Source organism: Saccostrea echinata, unplaced genomic scaffold, assembly GCF_033153115.1.
Source record: "Saccostrea echinata isolate AGI-Se365-2 ecotype Australia unplaced genomic scaffold, CSIRO_AGI_Sech_v1 ptg000030l, whole genome shotgun sequence".
Classification (NCBI taxonomy): Eukaryota; Metazoa; Mollusca; class Bivalvia; order Ostreida; family Ostreidae; genus Saccostrea; species Saccostrea echinata.
This window is the reverse complement of record NW_026889779.1, coordinates 24012449-24019873: the sequence shown is the minus strand read 5'-3', so window position 1 is coordinate 24019873 and position 7425 is coordinate 24012449. Positions and strand designations below refer to the sequence as shown.

General features: G+C 32.8%; 1 long non-coding RNA gene across 1 annotated transcript; it reads right to left on the bottom strand.

Moving 5' to 3' along the window:
• Positions 1–166: 166 nt before the first annotated feature.
• On the bottom strand, positions 167–6310 carry LOC133197563 (uncharacterized). The gene is made up of 4 exons (XR_009722431.1): positions 6234–6310; positions 5758–5899; positions 658–742; positions 167–237 (listed from the first exon to the last, which is right to left on the bottom strand). It is a non-coding gene; the product is annotated as an uncharacterized LOC133197563 (long non-coding RNA).
• Positions 6311–7425: the final 1115 nt, after the last annotated feature.

The window sequence follows — 7425 nt, the reverse complement described above, 5'->3', positions numbered from 1 at the left end:
CAAATAGAAACAATATTTCCTCAATTACAAATCAATAGCTAGGAGGAAACTGTCAACACTAAAATAAAACTTGAGAAGACAATTAACACTTTAAATTTCACATTTACAATATTTCACATCCAGTTAATCTTTTCTCAAAATTTGAACGCGAACAATGCACGACTCGCCAGTACTTAGTAACGTGCGATCTGATTTGCTTGTGAGTACTAGTTGTAATCTGACATGCACCCAGTAAACCTGTGGAAAAGTCATTGTCACTTGTTTGAAATATATACTACATAGCATATAAACAAAATTAACATTTTGTTATTTTTATAAATGTAGTATATTGAATGAATTTTCTAATAAAAAATAGTTTAATTCATAGAAAATAAAGTTCTTAAAATATGCAAAACCTGTACTTGCCTACCAAAAAAATTTCTTTCTCTAAATTTCAATTGTTAACATAATACATGTATTGCCATCCCCATGCATCATTTCTACCTGTTGCTTCTAAGGCAAATATGGTTAATTAAGTCTGAATAAAAGAGTTCTCCTACAGTAAAAGATTGAGCACTTTTGTGGATTAAATTTCCTCCAATCTCAGACAACAATTAGGTCAAGTTTTTAAAATTTTATAACTTTCCTCTCAAAAACTTGAAAAATGTAGGTACCTACCTCACAGGATTGGTAAATTAAGCAAAATAAAAGCCTGGTCATCCTATTGAGAGATGTTTGTGCATTTCTTCCTCTGCATCTGCATCTGAGATCATAGAGAAAGAGAAAACATTGAATGGAATTGTTATCTGTTTTTAATTGTTACTGATCCCTGTGGCAGATCTATTTATGTTCTGTGATGTTTGACTTTCTGACATAATCTGTTTTACACCGTGTAATAGATTCCTTCATCATCTGTTTACAATTTTAAATTAAATATATTAAGCACTTAATTGTTAAGGTACATGACACAAAATTGCACAATTTATGCAAACAGCTGATGCAAGCTGATATTTTTCCAGTACATAAGTTGAATATAGTTAATATTTATAAAATTCAAAATCAATGAGGCTAAGTGAATGCATTTTTAAAATTTATTAATGTAGTACATAACTAATGTGATGTGAACATTATTTATTTAAAAAAAAAGAATAGGATATAACCATCAGACATGGATCCAGGATTTTGCACTTGAGGGGGTGCTATAAGCCGGGTAATGCCAAGGTCCCCAGTGGGTCATGGACTGTGTTTTTTTTTTTTTTTTTGGAGGGGGAGGGAAGGGGCTAAGAGCATCCAACCTTAATACACGCCTGACAAAATGACATGAGCTGTTTTTTTTTCTTTTTTCCAGACCCTAGCAACTCAAACCTCTCATTTTGAAGGATAAAACATTTTAAAGGAAGAGCTGACTAGCTATCAGTTGTAGAGGAAAGAGCTGCAAAATGAGGTTCAACATTTACAGAAAAAAAATACTTTTGTTTTGCAAAAGGTGATATCATGTCCTTATTATAAGTACAGTGAAACCTGTCTAATCTGACATACACTGGGAGACAAATTTTGTGTCGGATTAGACAGGAAGTCGGATTACACAGTGTGAAAAATAAAACGAAAATAGTAAAATGGGAACGAAATTTATCGTCGGAATCCACAGTGTGACGGATTGCACAGGTGTCGGATTAGACAGTTTTCACTGTAACAAGACATTTTAAAACAATGATTATGAGGTAACCTGGCTGGCTCAGAATCACACATTAGCTGCAGGAGGGTGTAGCATCTGAAACCTGCATCATGTGTCCATACCAAAGTAATGAACACAATACAGAGGGGCATTTGACCTTTGGATGCTGGTCTTTCAGTCTGCATGAGTACAAAAGGTTGAAGGTCAATATTGAGAACAGTGATTTGGTCATATCATTGTTGTACACATTATGAATATTGTGTTCAAAACTTTATAATTTATTAATTTGAACTTCTCTACAGAGGTAACTATAAGTACTATACGCTAAAAGGAAGAAAATGGGGCCAGTACTGATTTTATGAAAATGATAGAAAATTAGTGATGGATGACAATGTGCTGTGTGGATGGATGCAGTTGACATTCAGAGAATAGGATTCAACCCCTTTCAGTCTCGATGTTAATCTCAAATTATATTAACTACCTGTCAGTGAGTTACCTTATTGTAATAATTAAAGCTTTAGAGTCCATGATGTTTGACTTTTATAAACTAAAATATGCAGCATGATCAAATTATAAATAACATGCAATAAATTAATGTATCACTCTGTGTTAATACTAGATTTTCCCACATGTTACTTCCTGGAATTCAGGACATGCAGCACACGGTGCATGCGGACAAATGTAAACAAAACGATGAACTGGGTGTCCCGTAGCAAGGTTTTCCTTCAAAGTAATTATTACACACTGGTAGGTACCTGACCTTGAATGGTGAATTGAGAAGGTGCAATAATTATTCTACAGGAAACTTTTTCTACAATGTACCTTTGATATTTACTCATACATAACAAATTTTAGTTAAAATTCTATATCTTGAAAGGAAGTTTTTTTCCATTCAGAGAGTGAAATTCAGAGGTTACAATTTCCTGTAAAAGATATTTTCTGAGCACCTTTACACCTCCTGCTTTGACCTTGTGGGAATATATCAGTTGTATATCTACCGCTGACAATTACCCTACTACTGAACAGAGCTAAAAACATCACTGGTACACGATCTGATGTCAAAGATACTGCATCAGATGGGACTTCTTATCCTAGCTCAATATGTAACGGTCACAGCTGGGATTGAGAAACCATCTCTCTCTCTCTTTCCCTCTCTCTCTCTCTCTCCTTATCCATTTGGAAGAAAATAAGCCAAAGAGGAGTAAACTGCAAACATGCTTAAATATTAATAAATAAGTACACTCAAAAATTAGTGTAATCTTCCTTATCAGCTGATTAGTATAATAATGAATAAGTAAACTTGGAGCAAATTAAAGCAAATTAAAGCTTGATATGTGAATGTGTTTGCATGACATATCATTAATGTGTACAAGAAGCAGAATGAAAGATTGCTAAAATATGAATACTGTAGTTACAATAATTATGTTTACAGTATTAAAAGAAGCCTTAAGTCCATATAAATTGAGATCTAATAGATTTATATTCCACAATTGTTGATTTTTAATGTTAAGAACTACTGTTATTTATGACAACTTCTGTGATATATTATATACATAAAGTTAAATATGCTTATAGCTAAGTACCATGCAGGGACAGACGATTTTGTTTGTTATAAGCATAATTCATTATATTCGTTAAGTTTACAGTTTACAATATACTTTTAAAGGCATGGGGAATGAATATCACTTTCCTGTAAGTGTCAATTCATTATAAGCATATTCACTATAGGCATGTTTTACTGTGTCAGGTGGGAAAGAAATTTTTATAAAATGTTTGTTTTAGGTAATATTTGGAATTTGTGGTATGAATTATCATAAATATGTCATTGAAAGATAATTATATGAGAAAAAGTCAAAAAGACCCAGGGGTCTATATCTGGGGCACATGGGGGATGGGGGGGGGGGGTACCTGTCATTAAGCACCTGTCCTTGGAGATTGAGAATTTTTACAATATATTTCAAAAGGCATGGGAAATGAAAATCACATCACTGTATAAATTAATTCATTATAAGCGTATTTGCTATAAGCATGTACATGTATTAGCAAATTTTATTGATAAAATATAAATTAAGTATAAATTATATATAAGGTGAGGAAGAAATTTTTATAAAATTTTTGTTTTAGTTAAATTTATGAATTTTTATGGTATGGATTGTATTAATATTTCATTGAGAGATAATAATGAGAAAACTGTCAAAAAGGCCTGGGGGTCTTTATGGGGGGGGGGGATCCTGTCCATAAGCACTTGTCCTTGGAAATTGAGAATTTTCTTCTAATTTCAAAAAAAAAAGAAAAAAATATTTTGTCAGTGAGCTTTCAGATCGTTTGGGAGGGCAAAAAAAGGGGGGCAGGCTACTGAAAAATAAGCTGATGTTACCGGGATTTCAACATCCTCATTTAAGTCAGTATTTTATTAATTCTACAGTCATTATAATGACCTTGTTAGCAAATACAACCTAACAATTGGTCGTATCTTGACTGATATATTTCATACCAATACTCAACCTAAGCACCTGATCCTATTTCTGGAATTTCCACGGGTCTGTGTTTTATTCCCTCTCCACAGATTTTATTGTTTGTAGCTTTTTTTTGATTCATCACTGTTTGTTATCTTCATCTCTTTGATATTATTTTTACCTAAAAACATTTACCTCCCCTGAAAGTGACTTATCTTTTACGAAGCATGCAGTAAAAATAACTTATTCTTCATGTGAGTTTATAGTAAGAAAAACATCCCTTTCCATCTTTTACCCAGTTTTTGCAATATATGCCTGTTTTCAAGGTGATTACCGTAAAACTCAGCCATAAAGAACTTGGATATAAGGCAATCTCAGTAAGAATTTTTTATGAATCCCCTCGATGACTTAAAATTACATTACCTAAACGGTTATATTTAAGATCGAATCTTGATTATAAGGAAGTAAATTGGAAGTCCCAGCCTTCCTTGTAACTTGTAATATATTTCAAACCACCATTTTTTTTAAATACAATAATTAGCATGCATTAAGCACTCATTATGGCAAATCTATGAACTGCCTGAGTAAATACATATAAGTTAACAATGATGACCATTCAATGATAGACAAGTTTATGCATCATTTTGAAATAGTGATTAAATTCTAGTATATTACACCCCAAAGGGCAAAAACAACGTGTTTGCCAACTGCAGTCAAATTCTTTCAATTTCAAAAATTATAATAAATCATGGACTCTGACATCTGAAACTGATGTATCACACACAGCAGACAAAATACTATGCTCACAAACAGACAGCGAGGAATGTATATACCTGTGGGAAGGGAGGGGTCCAGCTGCTAAAATATTCCTGTCTCATTAATCTGGCAGGGAGACAAAAGGATACTTAATGGTCAGGCGGTCCCCAACCAGAACTCATTATCTATACACCTGAGCAATTGTCACTTAATCAATACAGATATGCATACACATGCACGTGCATGAGTCATTAACAATCTCCAGACACTGAAGCAGGTTACTCTTGTCAACAGTGAGGATCAATTAATCTCAGGTGACCCTCATACTTAATCAAAATATCTCTCCATTACAGACTTCAAATACAGCTGACAGAAATATGGATGCCAATAATCATGTTTAAAACTACAGAGTTCAAAGAAGGGACAATTAATAATAAAGGAAGATAATTTTATACATGAAATTACTTTTCAAAGTCAAAAATATTTCTATTTTCCCTTTTCACGTGCTGTTCATTAGCACAAAATCAATTGTACTCAGAATTCTAAATAAAGTTTTACTTCAATAACTGAAAAATTACAGAGCTGTCCATATTAAGTATAAATACTAAAACTGTCTTCTTCAATGCATACATGATATTGAGCTTTACAGAAATCAATTAAGTTAATTAAATTAAGAGAAGTTTTGCTCCAAAAGCACTGTGAAAAATATTTGAAACAAAAAATGGAATCTACATTAAAGATATTCTTACATGCATTCAAATTGAGCTTTACAGAAATCAATTAAGTTTAATAATTAAAAGAAGTTTTGCTCCAAAGCACTTTAAAAATATTGAAACAAAAAATGGAAATCTACATTAAAGATATTCTTACATGCATTCAAATTTTACTCACCTGAGTTTCTTGCAATAATCGCTCAACAATACATAGATGTCTGGGATAAAGAACATCCGCTCTCTGACACATTAATGCAAAAAAAACTTTAAACGTCTTCCAGATTTCCTTTCATTATGCCCTACTGGTTACTGTTTTAACCCTGCAATTGTTAACGGTAATTATACAGAGGCTGACAAAAGCCAAGAGGTTATCAAAACTCTATCTACATATCTACAGAACCCCTCCAAAAATAAGCTCCTTGGGTGGATCTTCAGCAAGCTCACTGTCCATTAACCATGGATACATGCAACCATAATATTTAAGCTACTATTAATAACTCATTCTTATAGAATACAAACACAGCAATAAAGAAAAAAAATCCATCAGTGTGAAAGCTTGCTTTGTGCAAAACAATTTTGTTTCAATAATTACTAGTATTTCTTGAGAGAAGTCCTCATACTTGTAAAAGGTAATTGTATAGGTAACATGCTTACCTGTAATTTCAGCATCACCTCCCTTAATCTATCATCTCTCCTGACAGCTTTTCCCACATACAACACCCCAGACTCTTCTGATAGACAATACCTCACTGTAAGGATTCTATACAACTATCAAGTTCTCAGCAAGAATTGTACAAAGAGCCACTTTGTCTTTTTTTATAAATTTTATCAAATGAGGCAGTAAACCACAACTGCCATTTCTGAATACCTATTCAAACAAGAGATCTTGAAGATGGTCACACCATATAACCTTAGATTCCTTTTACTTCACAGGGGCTCAACGCCTAGACAAAAATGTTATGGTCCCAAGAGGGAACTTACACAGGGTGTGTAAGGATTCATTCCATTCAATACCTTCTACTCTTTGAATATCCAATAAAAGATTCCAAGCAATTTCATTTCTAATACACCTGGTAAAACCATTATAATTCAGCAGAAAATGTTTAACTTTTAAACCCTTGAACATGTACATATACTGTTAATTTTTATAATTCTGTTTTATTTTCACCATTGTTCTTCCAAAACCGTTTTTTCTGTAAAAATAATGTATTTCATGTGTGAAAAATACTGTTTTCAAAAGCATACATGAATTTCCTTTTAAAAAAGGTCCAGGAAGTAATATCACACTATAATTCTCTACATCATAGAGAATTTACTACACAATAGCCCTACATAAGTTTTGTAAGATAATTATACCGTCAAAGCAGTTATCTCAAACTCAATGGGACAGAGATAAAAACTTCTAGATATCTGAGGATTTGAGATATCCATGGTAAAATATTTAAAGAATAAGTGGTGGGGCTTCCAAATCACTTCAACATATCCATGGTATTCGAGATATCAGTGTTCGAGGTACTGAAGTTCGACTGTATATATTATATATTGGTATAAAAAACAATGGCATGAGTGACAGGTTGTTCTCCTGATATGTACAAGACTTGAATTGCATTGAGTCAAATCACATCACATCACACTTCCCTCCCTCCCCCTTGGTGTGTCCAACTTTATACTTACATTGAAACCCATTCTGTATTTACCCCAACAAGCATCCAAGCCATTAGGAATGAAAAACATGATGACAAGATGTGACTTACAAAAACTACATCAAGTCTAACAAAGGTATCTACGATTTAACACTATGATTGATTGTTTGTTGTTTTATGTCCCATTTGAGAATTTTTCACTC